Raw genomic sequence first — 11,676 nt, 5'->3', positions numbered from 1 at the left:
GCTATCATTTTAGTTGCCCTTCGCTGCACCTTTTCCAGAATTGAACACAATACTCAAGGTGCGGTCGCATCATGGTCACACCATGGAGCAATACAATGGCATTATAATATCCTCACATCTGTTTTCCATACCTTTCCTAATAATGCCCAACATTCTGTTAGCTTTCCTAGCCACAGCAGCACACTGAGCAGAAGGTTTCAGTGTGTTATCGACGACGACACCCAGATCCCTTTCTTGGTCCGTAACTCCTAATGTGGAACCTTGCATGACGTAGCTATAATTCGGGTTCTTTTTTCCCACATGCATCACCTTGCACTTGCTCACATTAAACGTCATCTGCCCAGTCTCCCAGTCTCGTAAGGTCCTTCTGTAATTTTTCACAATCCTGTCTCGAGTTAACGACTTTGAATAACTTTGTGTCATCAGCAAAATTAATTACCTCGCTAGTTACTCCCATCTCTAAATATATTATAAAGCAGTGGTCCTAGCACAGACCCCTGAGGAACCCCACTAACTACCCTTCTCCATTGTGAATACTGCCCATTTAACCCCACTCTCTGTTTCCTGTCCTTCAACCAGTTTTTAATCCACAATAAGGACATTTCCTCCTATCCCATGACCCTCCAATTTCCTCTGTAGCCTTTCATGAGGTACCTTGTCAAACGCCTTTTGAAAATCCAGATACACAATATCAACCAGCTCCCCTTTGTCCACATGTTTGTTTACTCCTTCAAAGAATTGAAGTAAATTGGTCAGGCAAGATTTCCCCTCACAAAAGCTGTGCTGACTTGGTCTCAGTAATCCATGTCCTTGGATGTGCTCTGTAATTTTGTTTTTGATAATAGCCTCTACCATTTCCCCGGCACCAACGTCAGACTCACCGGTCTATAATTTCCCGGATCTCCCCTGGAACCTTTTTTAAAAATGGGCGTTACATTGGCCACCCTCCAATCTTCCGGTACCACGCTCGATTTTAAGGATAAATTGCATATCACTAACAGTAGCTCCGCAAGCTCATTTTTCAGTTCTATCAGTACTCTAGGATGACTACTATCTGGTTCAAGCCAGAGAGACAACCACAGAGCTGCTCTCTCCCTATGAGAAACCAAATCAATTATATCAGAATTGGCAAAGCAACCCAATTGCTTTCTCATAGGTAGCTTTGAGTCTTTTATATCTACTAATTGGCTTTTGAGTAGTAAAACAAAACATTAAAGATTCAGACCCAGAAAACACCTATGTGTAGCTGTGGTACTATATTCCCATAACTAATTTGTTGTTCATGTCACTGGTATATTCTGTGGAGTCTCAGATATGAAAGTAATTTTGTGTAGCAATATTTTGTACTCCACATGAGATATCACTTATCTGCTAATAATACAAATGATCTTATAATAAATACCCACTGTTTTCTCTTGATTATTGTCTCCTGAATTAGTTTGATTAAGTGCACAGCTCTAGTAATTGTCAGACTCTCGTGGAAAATCTGGACTCGTGAGCCCTTGGGCCACTGCCAAGGAGTGGCAGCGGCAGGAGAACCACCCAAACAAGAGACTAGGCAGAACTCAGACGGACTGGTAGAAACAGGACTGGAACCGCCGGACTGGAGCTGCAACTGAGGCAAAGCAGGCTGGAGCAGGCAGGGCAGGAACAGCTAGACTTCACCTGTGCTTGACCGCTGTTCTCCAGGGGTTGAGCCCCTGGGTGCGGGCGGGCGGCCGGCAGGACTACGGGACAGAAGGGAAAACCAGCACTGCAGGGTCCAGCAGGAGGCCAGCAAACAGTCAAATAGCCCAGGAAACAAGCAGGAACAAAAGCAGACAGTAACAGTAGAATACTCCAAGAACCAAGCAGGGTCAAAGGCAGGCAGCAAACAGTAGAATACTCCAAGAACCAAGCAGGGTCAAAGGCAGGCAGCAAACCATAGAATACTCCAGCAAACAGGCAGGGTCAAAAGCAGGATAAGAAGTAACAGGGTAGCACTGCAACAACATTCACCGACGAGAAGCTCATCAGATGACCTCTGTTGCAAAGGCAAAGCTAGATAAAGGCAGTCCCAGCTGAGGTCACGAAAAAGGGTGAGGCTTGATTGCAGGAACAGCAGAGCACGGCTTGGCAAGAACAGGATCCAGGAACAGATTTGGCTTGACTGGAATGGGATTCAGGATTTTCACCCAGGCTTCAGGAATTTCAAGCAGGCTTGGCTTGGCTGGAGGAACCCAAAGTAAGTCCGGCATGGAATATAGTCACAATCGTGACAGTGATTTAGGAGTCTGCATGATACGAGGTAAGAAAAATACCAGAAGCAGCCTTGGATGGGATTCATTCATCCCTAGATAGCAGTGGCTGATTCGCTGCACCGGGAGGAATAAATCTCACCCTAAAATAATATACAGGCTCTAACCACTTCCCTGCCAGATCCCCTAATTTCTGGGCCGCCCTGGGTGTCTCACCCTCCGCCCACTGTAACTCCCTAAATTTCCTCCTATAGGTTTGCCTGCTCAGCCCATACCGGTCCAGGATTGCTCCTTTTAACTTAGCATAATTTCTTACCTCTAATGAGGGAAGGCTCCGGAAAGCCACTAGAGCCTCCCCTGACAAGGAAGGGGCTAAGCGAATGGCCCACTGCTCCAGGGGCCACCCTGCAGCCGTGGCCACCCTTTCAAAAGCACACAAATAGTCCTCTATATCATCATTGTCTGCAAGCTTGCCCCATGAGAGCCAGTTAATATTTAAAGGTCCTACCACCGCAGAATGTCCATCTAAACTCATCGGGGCTGAGGTCAGACTCTCTGCCTGGGTGGCCCCCCTTCTATCAAGAAGTCTTGGAATAAGTCCACTAGGGGCTGCTCCTGCGCCCGCATGGCTGGCAAGGACTCTTCCATCAACCTCTGGGCCGGCTCCTGTTGCTTCTGGAACTGATGAGTCATGAAGGTGAACAGCTCCTTAGGATCCATAATGACCACCTTCCAGTGGCCCCTGAAAAGGGAAACACAAGAAACACACCAAGTGCGGCCACCCCCCAAAAAATGTTTCCCTTTTTTTTTTTCAAGCATAGGTAAACACCTGAGCATCCTCAACTGCTTCCTTACACGCTTACCAGAAACAGGAGAGTATTTCACCTGGCTGGAACCCTTGCGGCCTCCTGACCTCTGTCCTGCCAACGACTGTCCGGAATTCCCCAAGTCTCCTGCACCTGGTAGTTCAACAGATCCCACCACTGACACCAAAATATGTCAGCAGGCCACCACCTTCAGGTATGAACTTGGCTGACCCTGGAAGGGTCCTTCCCTAGACACAGCACTCTCAGAAGCAGACTCCAAAAATATGCTTAAAATCACTTTATTCCATCAGCAAGGCCAAGACATTTCCTCTTCCAGACACAGTCCTTGGTTACAGCACATATCACCCCTTGTTCCTCCTGCCGGCCACAGTTTCTGGATACAGTTTAAATCATTCACTGCTTCCCCAGCATGGCCTGATTCCTGGACACAGTTTTAAATCACTCACTGTTTCACCAGCATGGCACCACTTCTGGACACAGTTTAAATCACTCACTGCTTCCCCAGAATGGCATGACTTCTGGACACAGTTTAAATCATTCACTGCTTCCCCAGCATGTCATGACTTCTGGACACAGTTTAAATCACTCACTGCCTCCCCAGCATGGCATGACTTCTGGACATAGTTCAAATCACTCACTGGTTCCCCAGCATGGCCAGGTTCCTGGACACAGTTCAAGTCACTACCTGTTTCTCCACACAGGTCTGACTTCCGGCCACAGCTGAAATCATTCACTGCTTTACAGCATGGCACCTCTCTCCCCCTTCAGTGGAAAAGCTGCTTAACTTTTCCTCCAAGCTTTCCCCAGCCTTGAAGAAGGTTTGTTATGAAGCCTTTCAACTTCTTCCCTTGTACCTGAGCTAGAGCAGCAATCTCCATGGGCTTACTTCCCCAGACACCTTGGGCTTGGATCTCCTCTCTGACTTCTTTCTCCACCTCCCATTCCATGGGCTTCTCTCCCTTTATGGTTCCCAGCTGGTCCTCTCCCTCCTGATTATTCCTCCTCAGCCAATCCCCCTCCTCTCCTTTGGGATCCTGGGACTTGTAGTTCCCTTGCTGATCCCTTTGCTTGCCCCCAGGGCTTTGCAAGGGTTCTTGGGAACTGTAGTCCTCCTCCCTTCTCCGGCTCATGGGAAATGCCTCCATGGGGGCGTGGCTTCTCAGCCCCTAGGATCCTGGGACTTGTAGTTGGAAGCCCGAGTATGAAACCTACCCATCTTGCTCCTCTCCTGGATCCCTTCTTCCCTGACCCTCAGGGGTTCCTCACACACTGCATCCTGGCTTGCACTATATTCCAGCCAGGCAAATTTATCGTACCAGTGAGATGAAAAACCGGGACTTGCCACTAATAGTATAAACTTGGAAAGCCCGTAACTTTGGCTGTTTTGATGGTTCATCAATGTCGGATAAATCTGAAAGTAATTCCATCGGTTGCACACCAGGTTTACTGATCTGTGAGCATAAAGTAGAACTTGTTGAGGGAACAGCATCCTCGCAATGCTCCTCTAGACGTGGTTTTTCAGTTCTATCTGCATCCTCGTCGTGCTCCTCTACACATGGTTTTTTGAAGTAGCTTAGTAATGAACTTTGTTTTGCCATGGGGGCAGACTAAGGAACACTGTCTATCTTGGGAACACTTCTGGGAATTTTCTCTCCTGGAAGCTAAAATCACAATAACTTCAGTACGTTTTATGATAAGGATCTTCTGAGTTTACTTCCAACAACATAGGTAGCAGAAGCATAATAAAGCTTAGCACCCCCACAATCCTGGAACAATGTATTCAAATTGTGGTAGCACCTCAATAATAGCAACACAAAATCCCTTCATTGCCAAGTACTTTGTGATCCTGCAAAGAGCCTTCATAACCATAACACCAGTTCCAATAACAGTACCTTTAAAAAGGCAGCAGTGAATATACACAACAGCAATACGCATCACATTGGAAAACCCAGACAAGTCAGACTCATAGATCCCCATACAAACCACATTCTGCCGAGCAGAAACTCTCACCTGCTCGGTCACATGCAGACCACAGACCAACCCTCATCAATTACAGAATAAAGGACCAAAAATTAGAAATGTATTGATTTATTTTCTAAATTTTTATGCCACACTATCAATGCAATTCTAAACAGATCACAATTCAACACACATTAATTGTAAAACATATTACAAAAACATAAAACAAAGACCTTCCTTACCCTACCCCTACATCCCAGCAGCTTGGCATCAGCTTTTCTGTTCCATACTCCCTACCCATCCCCATAGCTTAGCATCAGCCCTTCCCTTCCCTTCTCTACCTAACCCCCCATCCATCCCATAGCTAAGCATCAGCCCTATCCTACCACCCCACTCCTCCCTGTAGCCTAGCATCAGCCCTGTCCTACTCCCTACCCACCCCCTATGGAATTAAGTGTAAAAGACTTTTTTCATGCCCTGGGCAACAATGCAGAGCCCAACTCGGCAAGCACCAGTCCACCCAGAGAAAACCACCTACACTTTTTTTTTTTAATTTTTTAACCTAGACACTGCAAAGACCATCCCCACCCAAAAACCCCGAGAGAATGACAACTTTAAAAAAATTAAGCTGGGCACTATTAAAATTTATTGTTGGGGAATTTCTGGGTGGGGATGTGCTCCTCAATGCCTAAGGCAAAAGAGATTTATTTAATGGCTAAATACATCTTTTTTTTTTGCCCTAGGCAGTGAAGAGTCTACCCCTACCCCCAGAAGCCCACCACCAGACCAGACTCGAGCCATCATTTTGATTACAAGAGTAATCAAAACGCTGACTGGTCATGGTGGTGGGCTTCTGGGTGGGGGTGGGCTCTTCACTGCCTGCCTAGGGCAAAAAAAAGGTATATTTTAATCATTAAATATACATTTTTTGCCCTAGGCAGTGAAGTGCTTACCCCACCCAGAATCGCACCACCATCAGCCAGCATTTTGAGTACAAAAAAAAAACCTACATGATGATGTTAAAAAAAAAAAAAAGTATTTCAAATTATATTACCTGCAGTACTGGGCAGCTGCTTGCAGTAAAGTTGCAACTGCCACGTGGTGCAGAACACCCTAGCACCTGTAGCTGACTCAGGTAGAGTGTGTTGTGGCCCACCGTGGGGCACTACTGGGATGCTGGGGCACAATGTAAGAGAGCTAAGAAGCCGCGCCTGCTGCTACACACCCAGGTGGCTTCAGCCTTTCCATCAGGCAGTGACACTGCAGTCTGGGCCCGGGGGGGGGGGGGGGGGGGGGAAGGAGGAGCAGACAGTGCCACGTGGTCCCGACTCCCGGCGCCTGCAGCTGAGCATGCAGCTATTTTTTAGCCTGTTGAGAAAATGACGAGCCGCGAGAACGAAACTGAGCGTGCTGCGCGGAATGGAACATGAGTCATCAGCACGCAGGGGGCTGAGAAGGAAGAGGATGTCACGCACGCTGCAGGTCACCACGAAGTCAAGAGCTGCAACCATGTTTATTCAGTGCCGAGTCAACTCACTGCCGTGCCAAGTCTGCCCAAAATGTAGGTGGGACTGGGAGATCAGCTGAGCAAGCTGCGGCGCAATGACGGTAGGAATGAATTAGTGAAAGGCTGCTGCTTTGGCTTTGCTCTGTGCGTTTTAATTCAACCGTGCTTATAACTGGGTGGGCAGGCCTGAGCCGAGATTGGATGGGCCTTGGGCCCGCCCAGGCCCACCCGTAGCTACACCCCTGCTTCCCAGTCATAACTAACCAGTAATGATTTTGCCACTTGTTTACTCTTTCCAAAAATACCAGGGCTAGGGTGCATTCAAAGAAGCTACTATGTAGTAAATTTAAAACAAACCATAGAAAATATTTCTTCAGTCAAGGTGTAATTAAACTATGGAATTCTTTGTCAGAGAACGTGGAAAAAGCAGTTGGTTTAGCAGGGTTTAAAAAAGGTTTAGATACTTTTTTTAAAAGAAAAGTCCATAAGCCATTATTAAGATGAACTTGGGAGCATCCACTACTTATTTCTAGGATAAGCAGCATAACATCTATTTTACTGTTCTGAGTTCTTGCCAGGTACTTGTGACCTGGATTGGCCACTGTTGGAAACAGGATATTGGGCTCGTTATGTTCTTATCGGTGGTTAAAGAAATAACAAGGGACAGATGATCATAAGTACATAAGTACATAATAATGCCACACTGGGAAAAGACCAAGGGTCCATCGAGCCCAGCATCCTGTCCATGAGAGCGGCCAATCCAGGCCAAGGGCACCTGGCAAGCTTCCCAAACGTACAAACATTCTATACATGTTATTCCTGGAATTGTGGATTTTTCCCAAGTCCATTTAGTACTTGTCCTTTAGGAAACCGTCTAACCCCTTTTTAAACTCTGCCAAGCTAACCGCCTTTACCACGTTCTCTGGCAACAAATTCCAGAGTTTAATTACATGTTGGGTGAAGAAGAATTTTCTCCGATTTGTTTTAAATTTACTACACTGTAGTTTCATCGCATCAGATCAGACAGACTCCTATCCAAGGTGGGCTAGTTCCGGATCCTGGACCCCCATGGCCCATAAGTTAGTAAAATATCAATATCCATTTAAGGTGGTTGACCCCTGCCAACAATTAGTACATTTAGATTTATCTTGATATAGTAAAGCAAAGAAGATATTAGTAGTACTTGTGGGATGGGTGTTTCTTGGAGCTTTAGTTTCAGAGACAACTAGGAGGGAGGAGGCTGAACTCCAGCTACAGTCAATGAAAGAACAGTTAAGTTTGTTAATGGAATATTTTCGGTACTCAGAGAAAAACAGAGAAGAGATTGAGGTGCTGAATGGGATTTAGTAATAGATAATGCTTGCTTTCATAACCAAGCAAATTCTTTAAGACCGTAAATACAATTGCAGGGAGCACAGGAGGATCAGATAAATATCCAGATTGCTTCCTTGCAAACAGAAGCAAATCAAATAGTAAATTAACCATACAGGCTCCTGCCCTAGGTGATAAGGCAGAGAATGCACATTGTTACAGGACAATACAGCCTCTAAAACAGGAGCTTAATGATTCATGCTTACAGGTCTCAGCCATTGAAGACTGTTCATGTGTTTCTGATGACATTAGCACCAGGGGCGTTGCCAGACAACAGATTTTGGGTGGGCATAGGCAAGAAGTGGGTGGGCACCAAGTGCTCCCCCCCAAAAAAAAAAAAAACCACCACTAAAAAAATATCTCAGCTGGCAGGAAAATGCTTCTTTCCACCTTGGCAGTCTGCAGCAGACATGCGCTGAAAACTGAGTATGCGCAGGTGCCAGTACCGTGGAGAGTAGTGTCTCCATTACCATCAGGGGGAAGTCTTCAGCTGGCAGAGCTTGGAATCTCCACCAGCTACTGCTAAGCGTGTGCTACTGTTGGGTGGGCCTGAGCCCTGTGGGTGGGCCTTGGCCCACCCAGGCCCAAATGTGGCTACGCCACTGATTAGCACTACTCCTAGTAAGATAGGGAGGTTGGACTCTGATACTGTTCCCTAGCTTAAGTTATACAATAGGAGTCACAAAGATATAAACAGGATGGAGTCAGCCTAGAGAGTGGCTACTAAAATGGTCAGTGGTCTTCATTGCTTTTCAAACCTGGTCCTGGAGGTACCCCAGCCGGTCAGGTTTTCAGGATATCCACAATGAATATTCATGGGAGAGATTTGCATGCACTGCCTCCACTGTATACAAACCAGGACCAGGTTTGGGAACCACTGATATAGTGTATGGGGACAGACTTAAGATCTCAATAGGTATACTTTGGAAGAAAGTTGGAAGCTATGATAGAGACATTTAAATACTTACATGGCTCACACACGTATCAAGGGCACATCACACACAGTCCCGCTTAGACTACATTTTCACATCACAAGAATTGTTTCAGGGGGTGATAGAAGCTACAATAGGCCCAGACGAGATCTCAGACCACTCTCTTATCTAGGTGGATGTAGAGGCGCCAACATATTTTCACCAATCAACGGGGTGGCGGTTTCCCTCATATCTGTTCTCCTCCAAAGAGTTTAAAGATTATTTGCAGAAGAAATGGGCGGAGTTCTATACTTATAACCAAGAACATGCAGAGGATCCAACCTTATTTTGGTCCACAGCAAAAGCTGTACTAAGGGGCGAGATTATAGCATATGTCAGCAAAAGAAGTAGACAAATAACTCAAGGAATAGTAGAGTTACTACTACTACTACTTAACATTTCTAAAGCGCTACTAGGGTTACGCAGCGCTGTACAATTTAACAGAGAAGGACAATCCCTGCTCAAAGGAGCTTACAATCTAAAGGGCAAAGTGTGCAGTCTAGATTTCCTGAATAGGGTATAATGATTAGGTGCCAAAAGCAACATTGAAGAGGTGGGCTTTGAGTAAGGATTTGAAGATGGGCAGGGAGGGGCAGGGGCGTAGCCACGGGTGGGCCTGGACGGACCCAGGCCCAGCCACTTTTCCTTCAGGCCCGCCCAGCGCCCACCCTAACAAGCCCCAACCCAAGCCATCTTTTCCTGCCTCTTCTGCTGGCTCTCCCCATCTGCGTGGTCTGTTTAATTTTAGTCCTTGAAGCGCCGTTCTCCCTCCAGGACCGCACCGGCGATTCCGATAGCCTTCTGCCAGCGTGCATTGTCGGGGGCGGGGCTTCTCCTTAGGCACATCCCACCTCAGGACGCGCCTGAGAGGCCCCGTCCCCGACGACGCACGCTGGCAAAAGGCTATCGGAATCGCCGGTGCGGTGCTGGAGGGAGAACGGCGCTTCAAGGACTAAAAGTAAACAGACCACGCGGACGGGGAGAGCCGTCAGAAGAGAGGGAGGGGATGGCGAAGGGAGAAAGCGCTGCCAAGGTAGGCCGAGGGAGACAGAAGAAAATGCCGGGGGGGGGGGGAATATTTTAAAATTACTGTGTAGGGGTGGGGTTGGGAACAGCCCACCCAGGTTAATGCGGGGCCCGCCCAAAATGGCAGGTCTGGCTACGCTGCTGGGGAGGGGGCTTGGCGTATGGGCTCAGGAAAGTTATTCCAAGCATAGGGTGAGGCGAGGCAGAAAGGGCGGAGCCTGGAGTTGGTGGTGGTGGAGAAGGGTACTGAGAGGAGGGATTTGTCCTGAGAGCGGAGGTTTCGGGTAGGAGCGTAAGGGGAGATGAGGATAGAGAGGTAATGAGGGGCTGCAGATTGAGTGCATTTATAGGTTAGTAGGAGAAGCTTGAACTGTATGCGGTACCTGATCGGAAGCCAGTGAAGTGACTTGAGGAGAGGGGTGATATGAGCATATCGGTCAAGGCGGAAGATAAGACGCGCAGCAGAGTTCTGAATGGATTGAAGGGGGGATAGATGGTTAAGTGGAAGGCCAGTGAGGAGTAGGTTGCAGTAGTCAAGGCGAGAGGTAATGAGAGAGTGGATGAGAGTTCGGGTGGTGTGCTCAGAGAGCAAAGGGCGAATTTTGCTGATGTTATAGAGAAAGAAGCGACAGGTCTTGGCTGTCTGCTGGATATGTGCAGAGAAGGAGAGGGAGGAGTCGAAGATGATTCCGAGGTTGCGGGCAGATGAGGCGGGGAGGATGAGGGTGTTATCGACTGAAATAGAGAGTGGAGGGAGAGGAGAAGTGGGTTTGGGTGGAAAGACAATAAGCTCGGTCTTGGCCATATTCAGTTTCAGGTGGCGGTTGGACATCCAGGCGGCAATGTCGGATAAGCAGGCCGATACTTTGGCCTGGGTTGGCCTGAGAGAGAAAGTTGAGAGCCGCAAAACAACAATATAGCAAGCAGCCAACCCAGACACAATATGAGCTGCTTATGTCCACGAGAACAGCGCTGAATAGTTTATTACACGAACGCACGACTCACTCCCTTCTATATAGGAAATACAGATTATACAGGCATGGGGACAAAGCAGGAGGGATGCTGGCTCGGTTAGTAAAAGGTACTCGTAAACCCCATTTTATACCAGCCATCCGCAAAAGTACAGGGGAGGTGGCCACAAATCTTTAAAAAATTTCACAGATTTTTCACTCTCATTTCGCTGCCCTTTACGCGGGGGAGCGGGAGGGGCCTGATTTACGGGCGGTCATCAGAACATACTCAAACACAGTGAACATGGGTACAATCCCTGTAGATCGCAGGGCTTCTCTGGATAAACCGGTTGAGGCCAAAGAGCTCCAAAAAGCCGTCAGTGCACTAAAGCTTTACTCGGCACCGGGACCTGACGGCCTTACGGGAGAGTTTTATAAATTGCTGAGCCCGCAGATACTGGGCCCCTTAACGGAATACCTTAACACAGTGGTAGAGACGGGGCAATTTCCATTGCATGCAAACACAGCCCTCATAAGTTTACTTCCTAAGAAGGGGAGGGATTTGTTGGTACCTACCTCATATAGGCCTATCTCGCTGATAAATGTGAAGATCAAGCTCCTCTCCCAGATCTTAGCAAACCGGCTGGAGTCTCTTCTGCCACAGCTGGTGAAGGAAGAACAAACTGGTTTTGTGAGGGGGCGCCAGTCGGTCATAAATGTTAGCAAGCTTCTTCTGGCCATACTCATGAAACCCGATACTGATTCTCAACGGCTGGTGGTGAGTCTCGATGCAGAGCGTGCATTTGACAGGGTTTTGTGGCCCTTCCT

Source organism: Microcaecilia unicolor, chromosome 5 (assembly GCF_901765095.1).
Source record: "Microcaecilia unicolor chromosome 5, aMicUni1.1, whole genome shotgun sequence".
NCBI classification, from domain to species: Eukaryota; Metazoa; Chordata; class Amphibia; order Gymnophiona; family Siphonopidae; genus Microcaecilia; species Microcaecilia unicolor.
The sequence above is the reverse complement of the archived record's forward strand: the minus strand, read 5'-3'. Positions refer to the sequence as shown.